Here is a 12634-nt window from a genome sequence, read left to right on the forward strand (position 1 = left end):
AACAGACACCAAAGCATCTTCCATGGAGATTAAGAAGCAGAACTTCACCCATGTCCCAGCAGCTTCCTGTATGTCCTTCCTCCTCCCAGTGGTGACGGCTGTCCTTAATTTTATGGGAAGCATTCCCTTGCTTTGCTTATACTAGTTTTTTCACTTAGGAATATATCCCATTGATTCATTGTTATTTTTTAGTTTTGCTTGTTTTGAACTTTATGTAAATGGAAACATACAGTGTGTATTATATTCTATGATGTGCTTGAAGAGTAGTCAGTGAGAATGGTTTTTAAAAGACCCCAGACGATTCCAATTGACTTTCAAGCTTGGGTAGTTATGGTCCAGTTGAGATAGACCCTCCGCAAAGGCTGTGGTGTAAGAGCTCTCATACAACTATTTGGTAAATAGCTGAAGATATTAGAAAAAAATGTCCACATACTAACTTTAGGTTAAGAGAATTTTCCTTCTCATAATCTTTATTTTGGATTTAAATCATTCTCATTGGTTCATGGAACGGTTTTCCTTAGGTTGCTATTAGTGCTTTGGCTATTGGCTATTTTCAGATATAATTTTCCCTCTCTGTAGTTTCTTTATTCATTTAGCTATAGATTAAGTACTTAAGTGAATTAAGTTCAGTGCATTTACTTTAAAAAGTACAGGGTTAAGTGACTAAATGAAAAGAATGAAACAAATTATAGCTTCCCTAAACATTCTGAGTAGAATTAGCACAAAGTTGGAACAATCATGTATAGGAAAGGTAGTTAGTATTGAGGTGATACACTTGTAGGGTATTAGGCTGATGACTCAGCTAGGGTGTGTATCTTAATGGAAAAGTTTAAAAAGTTTGCTATGGGATGTAAATAATATGCTTTTTCCTCTACTGCTTCCCTCCCAAGGAGGGACTAACAAGGTAGCACTTTTCCCTCCCTTGTATGGTCATAATAAAAGGTTGCAAATTAATTCACTGCATTCAAGGCATCACACAGATTGAATTCCATATTTGTCTTGGAGGGAAGTCCAGACTTCTGTTTGGGGTGATTGAATCTGAGCTTTGTGAGACTGGGTGCAACTTCCTTGTATTCAAGGGCAGGATCATCTTGTCAACAGCCAAATGCCTTACAACATGTTAAGTCACTTAGAAGAAATGAGCCCCCCAGATGTGGTTTGTTTTTAAATGTTTCTCACTACCTTCTTTCACTCCCCCCCCCCTTCCCCACCACACACAATGCATCCTAGAAATATTGCACCTGCTTGCTATTTGGCACTAGAGTCTGCAAGGATTAATTGTAGACATTGTTTTCTCTGAGGGTTGGGGACACAAAATTGCACTTTAGCCTTTTCCCAAGTCTTAGATAAGTACTTGGCAGTTGAATGTAGACTATAAAAGAAACACATAAATATTGGGAAAACAAATACACACATCAGAAATCTGAAAAGCATTATTTTCTAAATTAGCTCCTTTCATGATGAATTGAAGGTGGCCTTGATGTGTCAAAAAGAAACTTTATTGGCTTTTTTTAAAGAACCTCCTGACCTTTATGCTATGTTGACAAAGCCATTTTGTGTTTGATATTTTTAAAACAAGGGTGGGGATTTTATACTTTGCTAGTTCTCGTGGAGTGATTTGTTTCATGGAACATGTCCAGTATTAGAGGTAGAGTGGCAGAGGCCCTGAACTGGGACCCTAATTAATGCTGGCTCCATTTCTAAGTGTGTGACCTTATTCAAGTCTCGCCAATTTTGTTAGCCTCGGGTTTTTATAATAGAGATAATAATACCTGCCCACATACGTCACATGGTTTGGGGGACACAGTATTGCATGCTTGTGAAGAGTCCTGGGTGACTGAGTCTGACAGGCTTGTTTTGGTTGTATGTCATTAGATAAAATACACATTTCCTCTATGCTCCATTTTTTTGTAGGACAAAATGGCAGTAACTTCATGTACCACTTCTTAGGGTTAATGCAAAGATCTAAATCAGATGAGGTAATGCATATATAAAGTGTTAAGCATATTGCCTGGCACATGATTAATGTTTTGTTAATTATTATGAACTATATACAAGGTGGAGCAAAAGTAAGTTTATAGTTGTTTGTATGGAAAATAATAGTCATTAATAAATAATACTACAAGAATAAACCGTTTTGCATACTCTCAACTGTAAACCTACTTTTGCCCCACCTTGTCTTGCTATTGTCAGCATTCAGGGTGGCATTAACATTTTATAAAGTTATGTGTATGGAACAGAATGATAGATTTCAAGGTTTTTGATGTTTAGTGCCACAGGCTTACTGCTGAGAAAATAAAAATGTAAGGAAGTAATAATTAAAAGATAGGCAGAATTTGCTAATTTCATACTGGAAGAGAGAGAGAGAGAGAAAGGGATAGAGAGAGAGATTAAGAGAGATCCATTGATATGAGAGAGAAACAGAAACCATTGAGAGATCGATGTGAAAAAGAAACATTAATTGGTAGCCTTCTATACATGCCATGAGTGGGAATCGAATCCTCAACTTTCTGTTATATGGGATGACACTCCAACCAGTTGAGCCACCTGGCTAGGGCAAGGTAATGGTTTTTAAGGGAGAAAACATTGCTGTTGTTTTATAAAAACTGAGACAAAAGTCCATATGGTTTGTGGCACCTGGGACTGACTGATCACTTCTAATACTTCTCTTAGAAGTGCCCTTTTGGGACACAGATAAGAGGCACTGTATAATTTACAACGAAAAAAAAGTCTTCTGTTATATACTACATGGGGGAAGTAGTCTCTTAGATAATGAGAATTTAGCTATCCACGTAATTGTTTTAAGAAATAACAGTGAGGATTACTGCTGATACAGTTTAAAAAGCTGAGGGGTTTAAGGGAAAAATTATGGAGGGACATAAAATCACCTAGTAAATAATTTTTATCTTTCCTTACTTGTGATTTTTATCAAGAGAGCAGAGAATTAACCCCCTGCACCATGTGACATTATTTCATTTGCTTATTAATTTATCACATTCAACACATAACCCACATTTATTAAGCACCAGCTATGTGTTAGTCACTGTGCTTGAAACTGTAACCCACTGATGATGAACAGATTCTAGCATTTCATGCTCTAGTTTCTATACTATCTTGAAAAATGGGGGAAGAAATATCATAGCAGAGTACCTAAAATCTGCATTTCTAAAATATCTGCTCCTTCTGTACTTTGAAGAAGGAACTGATTATCTTTATTGTACATGAACAACCATTTACTCATATAACTCAGTATACTTTTCCTTGCCCTGCTGTGAAACCCAAGGTGCTGCTTTATCTGCATCTCAGGAATCTTAGAAATAACAGTAGAGATCTACTAATACTGCCTTGATTCAAACCTTCATCATATCGGGCTGGGTCCTTTTAGTATCTCCTAAATACTAGATAAACTCCCCTTCCCTTTGTTTCTCTCCTCTGTCCTCCAGACACCACCAACCACCATCAGATCTAAATTCTTGTTCCAGCAATTCATCTGAAATGTAAATTGGATCGTATCATTTCCAGGCTGAGAATCTTTAAAATGCCTTTCTTCTCACTCTTCAAGATGCCATCCAGATTTCTTGGCATCACATTCATGATCCATCTCAACCTGGTCCCTACATTCCTAGCCAGTCTGGTCTCCTGACACTTCCTTTGATGATCTGCAAATGAAATCGTTTGCAATTCCCTGCTGTCTCAAGCTACGGAAGCCTTTTGGTATTTTCAACTCCATCATTTCTGTCATCATCCCTTACATTGTATTGTTTTCATGTGTTTATACATGTATCTTCCATGATTAGACCGGACCTTGAAGGCAGAATTCTACATCATTAACTTTGTATTCTACTCACATGTAACACTGCCAGGCACATACTACACATTTCCTAAATGTTTGTCAAATAAATAAATAAACGAGGGATTAAAGATACTCCCACTTGGCCATAGTCTATTATTAGTAATATTTGCAGTTCTTAACTGTATTATACAATAACTGTGTTTTACAATTCTAATAATCATGTTATAATTAAGAGGGAGCTTAGATATCATCTCATCCAACTCTTTCATTTTTTCAGATACATGAACTCAAAACCAAAGGGACTGCTAAGGACTGAACCTGGCCTGGCTGCCTGACCCCCTTGTCATGAATAGGCCTGACAGATTGAAATGGGGCGAGGTTTTTAATGTGATGGTGGTTAAATCATTTGTTTTAGTTTGGGATTAAAAATAACTTCATTATAGAAAAATTTAAATATACACAGAAGTAATTAGGGGTGTAAAATGTATTCTCAGATACCATTACCAGCTTAAATAGCTACCAAACCATGATCAGTCTTGTTTCATCTGTATTATTATGTAGCACATCCTTGGTGTTATATTAGTTCATCCAGAAATATTTTAGTGTGTATGGGACATAGCTTTGATCTTTTGAAAGGGGTTTCTCTGGTGTTCTGGGAAGTCATGATACTGGCCGGTGGTCTTCTGTCCAGTGCTCTCTCCTCCCTCTACCCAGCTGCTCCCAGAACCGTCCCTTCCCCCGAGCCCATCTCACTGAGCTTCCTTTGTCCATGTGCTCTGGAAGGGGTTGTGCTTTTTTATTTAAACTCTGTTAGATGGAGGTGTAAGGAAAAAAAGATGGTGATGATATTAACAAGGAAGATAGTAGAAAGCGAGATACTCTATCAAGTTAAGTAGCTTTAAAAAAACTGTCTACAAGAAACCTTTAAAATTCCTTGGAATCTTTGTCATTTTATGTTTCCAATATATATGATAAAACTTACTGCAGTTTTTATTATGAATTATTATAAACATACACAAAGCTATAGAGAAAAATAGAAGGAACATTGATGTGTCTGCTGCACAGATCTTAATATTTTGCAATACTTGTGTATATTTATGTAACAAAACATTACAGGTGGAGTTTGAGATGCTTTTCTAGTCCTTCCCTTCCCTCCCTCTAGAGAAATAACCATTATCCTGGATTTAGAATTTTTATTGTTTCCAGTGTATAAATAAACTTATGTTAAGCAGCATCTTCTTGCCTTTTATAATGCAATTTTATCTCTTCCATTTGATCTTGTATAGTCCACCAAATTATCCCAGTTTCACTTAATAAATGCTATAGGGTGTTAAGTCCTGTTTTATGATCTACAGTATATCTCATTACAAATAGTTCTGAGGCTTGTGTGTGAAAACTATTCCACACCCTGCTATGTTCTTTGCTTAATTTAAAGTACTAATAGTTACCTTTAAAAACTGAACAGCATAATAGGACTGGCAGGAACCCTCAGAGGGTTAAATAATCTTAACTTCCAGGGAAGTTTTCTGCTCATTTTCAAAGAGGATGCCCTTCCTAAGTAATGCTTACTGGTATGACAGATTGGTAAAAAAACTCACTGGAATGTCTTACTCTACATAATCTAATAATGCTTTAAAAATGAAACAATTGTAGAGTTTGCATATGATTTAAATCTTTAAAAAAAGTTTTTACTGCATTTTCTCCCAGTATTCCCAACTATGTTTAACATTATTTTTTGTTCCTTGGAAGGGGATTCAGTGCTCATCCTGTTTATTCAGCAATGACAAGAAAAGTTTTTTTCCCCCTTAAAAAAAAAAAAAAAATCTAGTGCTGTTAAAAATTTCTGACTCAGTTATTTTGGAGAAAACTATCTGTTTCCACAAATAGATGAGCCCACATACTAGGTCTTCTGAGTGAACTGGTAAATTTCCATGATGTCAGGGAGCTGGGTGGGGTTTTTGTGTATGCAAGTCCAATGGAATAGGGACTTTTTAGGCCAAGTCTAGGGGAGTAGGATCAGGTTCTGGTATTGAATAGCCCCTCAAGCCACAAAGCATTGAGGGATTTCTCATTGGGATAATCTATCATCTGAGGAAGCTGCTGCCAGAGCAATGAGAGATGCTTGCTTACAGGATCTCTGACCTTTTATTAGGGTACTATAAGTGTGGCTCAGTCTTGATTTATAAACCAAGTTGAGATCACCACTGTTTTTCTTGACATGGGCTTCTCAATAGCTGTTCTTAAATTTTGATTACTGCCAGGTATTCGGTTAAGCTAGAGCTGAGCCTCCCAACTTATTTTCATTGGACACTGCAACCCACACTGATCTTTCCCTGTTCTGAAGCCCTGCTCATGTCAGACAGGCCCATCCAGGCTTATTGGTCACACGTACTAATTATTTTTGTGGGTTAGTCTTGCTTTTCTCCACAACATTATAGAACTGTAGAGTGCTCATGTCATTGCTCTTACTATTAGGATCTTTTCCTACTAGCATCCTATGACAGGTGCTAATGATGCCAGTTATTTGATCAGCCTCACCTAGAATCAGTGGAACTATTAGCTTAGCTAGCGTCTCCCTTCTATTTTTCTATCTTTGGTCAGACTGCAGCCCCAACTGTCTTGCAGACCCCACCTGATAGGTTTACTGAATATCTTATTTTATTTGCTGTAATCAATAACAGGCACTGTAAATTTAGATGCAGCTTTACAAAAGAGACTTTGAAAAACCTTAACCTTGAATTTGAATACTTGTTTCCAGGTGGTAGAAATACCTTGGCAGAGGAACCGAAATCAAAATGGTAATTTTAAGCTCGAGTCTGAGGCTGGGTTCGTTTAAATCATACTTTTCCCTCTTTTCAAAAATCCCAACATTATTTTTAATTGAACTTTACAAGCAGATTCTAAAATTCATATAAAAGGGAGTGTAAGAATTTGAGGGGAAAACAAAGGAGAAGGGGAGAAACTTGCCCAACCAGATCCCAAAATATATTTTACAGCTCTGAAGATAAAACAGTTTGGTTTAGGTGTGAGAATAGATAGATGACAAATGAATGGATGGATGGATTCCAGACTAAATCTACAGCACTTAATGGTGACCAGTTTCTGCAATTAAAATCCTAAAGCTTTCAAGAACCCTTTAGTCATCATATTTTGGTTTCTGAATATTTGGAGTAAAATGTCGTTCTTCAGTCTTCTGAGAAAAGCAGATAGAAACCACTTATTTGACCCATAGATCCATAATCATGAGAGAGGGAGCAGTTATTTAGTGTCAGACAGGGACATCGCTGTTAGAACTTATAGATACCACACAGTCCAGAACTCAGACCTGGCATCAGTGTTCCGAGAGCCCAATCCCGTGTCCTAGAGCTGCCACTGCACTGTGGACTCTCCTGCAGATTGGGAGCTCCACGTGAAGGCTGAGTGTTCGAGCCCAAGCCTCTCCACAGGCAGCCAAGAGTCTGTGGGCGTCACTTCTGTACAATGAGGGAGATGGGCCAGATAATATAGCTGCTGTTTGCAAGGTCTGTAATTCTAATAGTCTTACCTTTTGGTGGACTGAATTTGCAATCTTAGACTTATAGTGGATTCTAGAAAAATGCTGAGCAGAATTGAACTCATAAGCTGATTTATCAGAGGGTTTGCCAGTATACTCACTTGAATTACAGGATATCCTTGGTAACTACAAACTATACAATTTAGTTTTTGTTCCATTTTAGGTATTTTTTTCTCTTTTACACTTTTTTACAAATAAACCAGATTGTGTTCTAGAGATCATAAGTCAATAAAATGGTGTGGCCCTGTTTGATGCTTAGATAGTAAGTTGTTCAGGTATTAATTACAAAGATCACTAACCTCAGAGTTTTTTATATTCTGGTGTTTTAATGAGGTGGATACCTCCTGGATTTTCTCACTGTTAGAGAAGTCACGTCGTCTGTGTATTTAACACAATATCTGAGTCTGATGCGTCACATGATCAGTCTACTTTTAGCTGGGAACAGATTTTGTTGGTCACTTATGGTGGTCAAAATGTCTCTTGGGAGAGTTGACTCAAAATAACTAAAAGTAAGTCATAGCTACTTATATCTTAAAATTGTAAACTTGGTGATGTCATGTTTTAATTTTAGTCTAATACAATTTTTGCCCTCAAAAGGACTGCTGCTTCTGGCCCTTCAGTTGTTAAATGAGTCTTATCTCTTTCAGCAAGTGGTTTTCATTTGAAAAGGAATCATAAACAAAATAACACAATACTTTTCAAATTAAAATTAAGAGATATAAAATAAATTGGTACAGCCCTGGTCGTGTGGCTCAGTTGGTTGGAGCATCATCCCATACACCAAAGGGTTGAGGGTTCGATCCCTGGATGGAACACATGGGAGGCAACCGATTGATGTTTCTCTCTCACATCGATGTTTCTGTTTTCCTCTGTCTCTCTAACATCAATAAACATATCCTCAGGTGAGGATTAACAGAAGAAATTGGTACAGATGGAGGAATCCACATAGGTCCCTCCTGAAGCTCTCAATGATGAAGAAGCTTTGAATATTTTGAATGAATGGGAAAATTAAAATATGAGTTTATATTTTCAGTTAGAAATTTGTATTTTACCTCCTCACTTACTCATTTATTTTCAAGTTTTATTTTGTGTGTGAATGTCAGTCTGTTTCTGTCTCTTTCTCATTTCTTTTGGAAGCTTACTTTGAAGAAAGTGAAAGGCAAGAATTCAAAGATGGGCACATTTTTTATAGTTGGGCTGCTTCTCAAAGCTTGCTCCTCCCCTTTCTTTCCCAGCAAGTCACACCACCTGTCACCACTCCCCGTTTTCCTGCCTTGTCCATTTATTGGTTGTTCTGTGGTCACACCAGACCTTAACTTTTTAACACAAAATAGACATTTTTGGTTGTACTGGTGTTTTGAATCAGGCATTATCTCCTTTAAAACAGACGAGGAGTAAAGGAAAGTGGGGATCGTCTTTAAAGCTAGAGCCTTTATTTTGTCTCTTTTTATGATTTTGGGGGAGTAATTTTCTTACCTTAAATAAGACTTGAAGTTGACTTAGCTAATAATATTTGTGCTGCCTGGTTTTTTATTTTGATGAGGGCCTTTTGAGTCACCAGTAGAAAAGCTATTTGAGAAGTAATTGATAGTTTGAGGCCTTATAAATAGGCACAGGTATAAGCCACCAAAAAACTCTCCCTAAAAAGAGGTATAGGAGATGACTGAAGACATTTTCAGAATTCCCATTAGCCTCATGGTTTGTCTTTAGTTTTATTCCACGACTTCAGACTCTCTTGCTGTTCTTTATAATCCACTAAACCAGAACTAAGGATTTGGTTCATAGGGAAAAAAATCCAAGTTCAGTGGCACCTAGGATAAAAACTACCTCTCTGGGCTGAAAAGAGAAGGTTGATTCTCTTCTCCTGCTCCCATATTTACTCATATGCAATTGCTCTTAAATACGTTTTTCTTACAATAAAAATGATTGTTTTCCTTATGGAAAAATTGAAAATTAAAAAAATGATAAAGGACAAAATATAAATAATAATTTACCCCTTTTAAAATTCATATACTAACATATTTTGCATAAAGATAGAACTTTTTATCTTGTTTACTTAACATTTCTCAGAATAAGTTTTGGGGGGAAATTTTCTTCACTGTTATTTCTATGGCATTTCATGCTTTATCATTCAACCAATCATTTCACCTAATTTTAAACGTTTGTTTGTTATTTTAAACAGTGCTTTAATTAATAAAACTCTATAAATCTTTGCTGCAATTTTGATTAATTTTTTTAGCGTAGATTCCTAAAGGTGGAATTATGTCAAAAGACATAAAAACTTTTAAGGTTCTTGATACAAATTGCCATAGTCCCTGCTAGCAGACAACATAGCACAGGGAGTGATATGATCAAGATGGTGACATAGGTCATTCCCAACTTCGGTCCCCCTTCAGTACCAACTAGCAGCTATCTTTAGCAAGACATCATTGCCACCCATGGCAACCACTCAACCCAGGGCTGAAGCTGAAGTACCTTCCACCCCAGACCTCTTGCACCCCTGCTTGGATACTGTCAAGCAGCCCTTTTCAGTATAATCTCTGTGCCCATATAACCAGGAAGCCTGGCAGTGACTCTGAGCAGCCTTGGGGTCTGGTCTGTGGTACAACCCAGCTGTGGAGGGAAACCTACAGCTCTTAGAGCCCAGCTTATGGCCTTCCCAATTGTTGAACACAGCTGGCTGCCTCATCCAGGCAGGGGGCCAGCCAGTGACCCCACCCATTTGCAGAATATAGCCTGTAACCTCACCTGATGGGGGAGCTTGGGCAGCTGCCCTGCCCATCCATGGAGCATAGTCTGTAGCCACTTAAACACAAGATACAGCTGGAGGCCCCTCCCAACCAGAGAGCCTTGGGAGTTTAATAGTGGAGCATAGCCACTACCTGCCTCTATCTCAAAGCCCTGCCTATGATCCTGCCTCAATCTGAAGTCTAGCTAGCATCACATTCGGTCAGGAAGCACAGCCTGGGATCCCACCCAACCAGGAGTGATTACAGAGATCAGGCTATAGCTGTGTCCAATCATGGAGTCCAGCCAGTGGCTCCACCTTGATTGGGAACACATCCATCAGCCCCGCCCAGTTAGGGAGTCCTCCCAGGGGCTTTGTTTGAATGTGTAGCTCAGCCTGCAGGCTCATCCAACTGCATGCAGAGCCCAATCAGCAGCAACCCTCCTGACATTAGAGCATGGGCCGTGACCTCACCCAATTAGAGACCCAGATAGAAAGCCCTGTTGCCCACAGGCACTACCAGTACCCCAAACTGAGCTCCCTGGTGATGGTCTCTCTCTCAAAGCGAACCTGTAAAGTCTGGAGTAGGAGACCACTTACCTAAATATGTAGATACCAACACAGGGAATCAAAGAACACAAAGAATCAGGTAAGCATGACATCAATAAAGGAAACCAATAAAACTCCCAAGAACTGACTCTAAAGAAATGGAGATCTATAAACTGTCTGACAAAGAATTTAAAATAATCTTCTTAAAGAACTTCAGTGAACTTCAAGAACACAGAGACAACTAAATGAAATAAGGAAAGCAATATGTAAACAAAATGAAAAGTTCAACCAAGAAATAGAAACTATAAAAAATCAAACGGAAATACGACTAAACTGAAAAATTCATTTGAGAGCTACAATAACAAACTTGACCAAGTTGAAAAAAGAATCCACGAACTTATAAGATAGGTCATTTGAAATTGTCCAGTCAGAGGAGCAAAAAGAAAAAAGAATGAAAAAAGGTTAAGAAAGCCTACAGACTTGTGGGATGCGATCAAGAGATGCAAGTATGCATTATGGGAATCCCAGAAGGAGAAGAGAAAGAGAAAGGGACAGAAAGTCTATTTAAGAGCAATAATGGCTGAAAACTCCCCAAACTTGGGGAGAGAAATGGACATCCAGATTAGAGAGGCCCAACAGACTTCAAATAGGTTGAACTTAAAAAGGCCAATACTTATATGTGGAATCTTAAAAGACAAACAGAAACAGCAGATTAGTAGTTGCTGTGGGTGGATGGGTGGGTGGGAAGGGGTAAAGATGGTTAAAGTGTACAGACGTTCAGTTATAAGTCCTGGGGATATAAGGTACAGCATGGTGACTAGTTAACAGTACTGTATTGTGTATTTGAAATTTGCTGAGGTAGTAGATCTTAAAAGTTATCACCAGGCACAAAAACTTGTAACTGTATAAGGTGATGGACGTGTTACCTAACCTTATTGTGGCAACATTTTACAGTATGTGCCCATGTCAAATCATTACATTGTACACCTTAAAGTTACACAATTCTATGTGTCAATTATATCTCAATAAAGCTAGGGGGAAACCATGTGTAAGTACAGATGGCGTATGAGAAAGAGATTTTTTGGTAGACTGGACCCTGAGGGTTTTCCCCTAAATAGTAACTACTTTTATATAGGGAATGTAATGCATTATCTTTAACTTTTCATGTCTTTGATTTACTGGTAAAACTGAACATTTTTCACATGTTTGTTATCTACTTTGATATATTGTCTCAATATTATTTATCTTTTTATTATTAGGATCTCTTGTCCCTTTGCACCTTTAATATTAAAATAGTTGTATTATGAACTTTATATATACTTTAAGAACTATAATTTATTATTTTTAATATATACTTGTAATATACACTGCTATTTTGCAGTTTCCCTCCCAAATGATGGTCTTTTAATCTTGTCTGATATACATATATGTATATTCCAATTTTTATATAATGATACCTAGCACTATTTTTATTGTGATTTCCTTTTAAGACAGTTTATTTCCTTTCTAAGATCAGATATTTGTCTAATTTTCTTGTAATTTTTTTGAAGATTAATTTTTTCAAAACTTTTATTGCCTTACTCCTTCCTTTTCCCTTTTTATTCTTTAGTTTTTATGTTTACCCTTTTAAACTATTTGAAATTTATTTTAGCCTTTGGACTAAAATGGATATCTGACTTACTTTGTTTTTTAAATAGATAACCAGTTGTTCCAACATAATTAATTAAATAAATCTTCTCTTCTTTTCATAATCTGTGATTAGATTACCTCATAAAAAGACGAGCTTTTTTTTTTTATCAGGGTTATTCTTAGACATTTTATAAATGTTGTTCTCCATCTCTTTCTCCTTGCTATTTTTGTGCACAGGATTATTTTCTCATTTTTAAATGCATATCTTTAAAATTAACATTTTAAAGGGTAAATTTAAAACTTTAAGTTGAGCTCTTTATTTAAAAAATAATTTGGATACCCTGGGTGGGTGGCTCAGTTGGAGTGTCATCCCATACACCAA

The 12634-nt window shown here is 37.2% G+C and overlaps 1 protein-coding gene across 4 annotated transcripts in view; it reads left to right on the forward strand.

The window, feature by feature from the left end:
* The window catches only part of STK38L (serine/threonine kinase 38 like), a 68356-nt gene that overhangs the window by 19013 nt on the left and 36709 nt on the right, over positions 1–12634 (forward strand). The window lies entirely within an intron of this gene.

This window comes from Furipterus horrens, unplaced genomic scaffold (assembly GCF_987537825.1).
Source record: "Furipterus horrens unplaced genomic scaffold, mFurHor1.1.pri manual_scaffold_4, whole genome shotgun sequence".
In the NCBI taxonomy this organism is placed as follows: Eukaryota; Metazoa; Chordata; class Mammalia; order Chiroptera; family Furipteridae; genus Furipterus; species Furipterus horrens.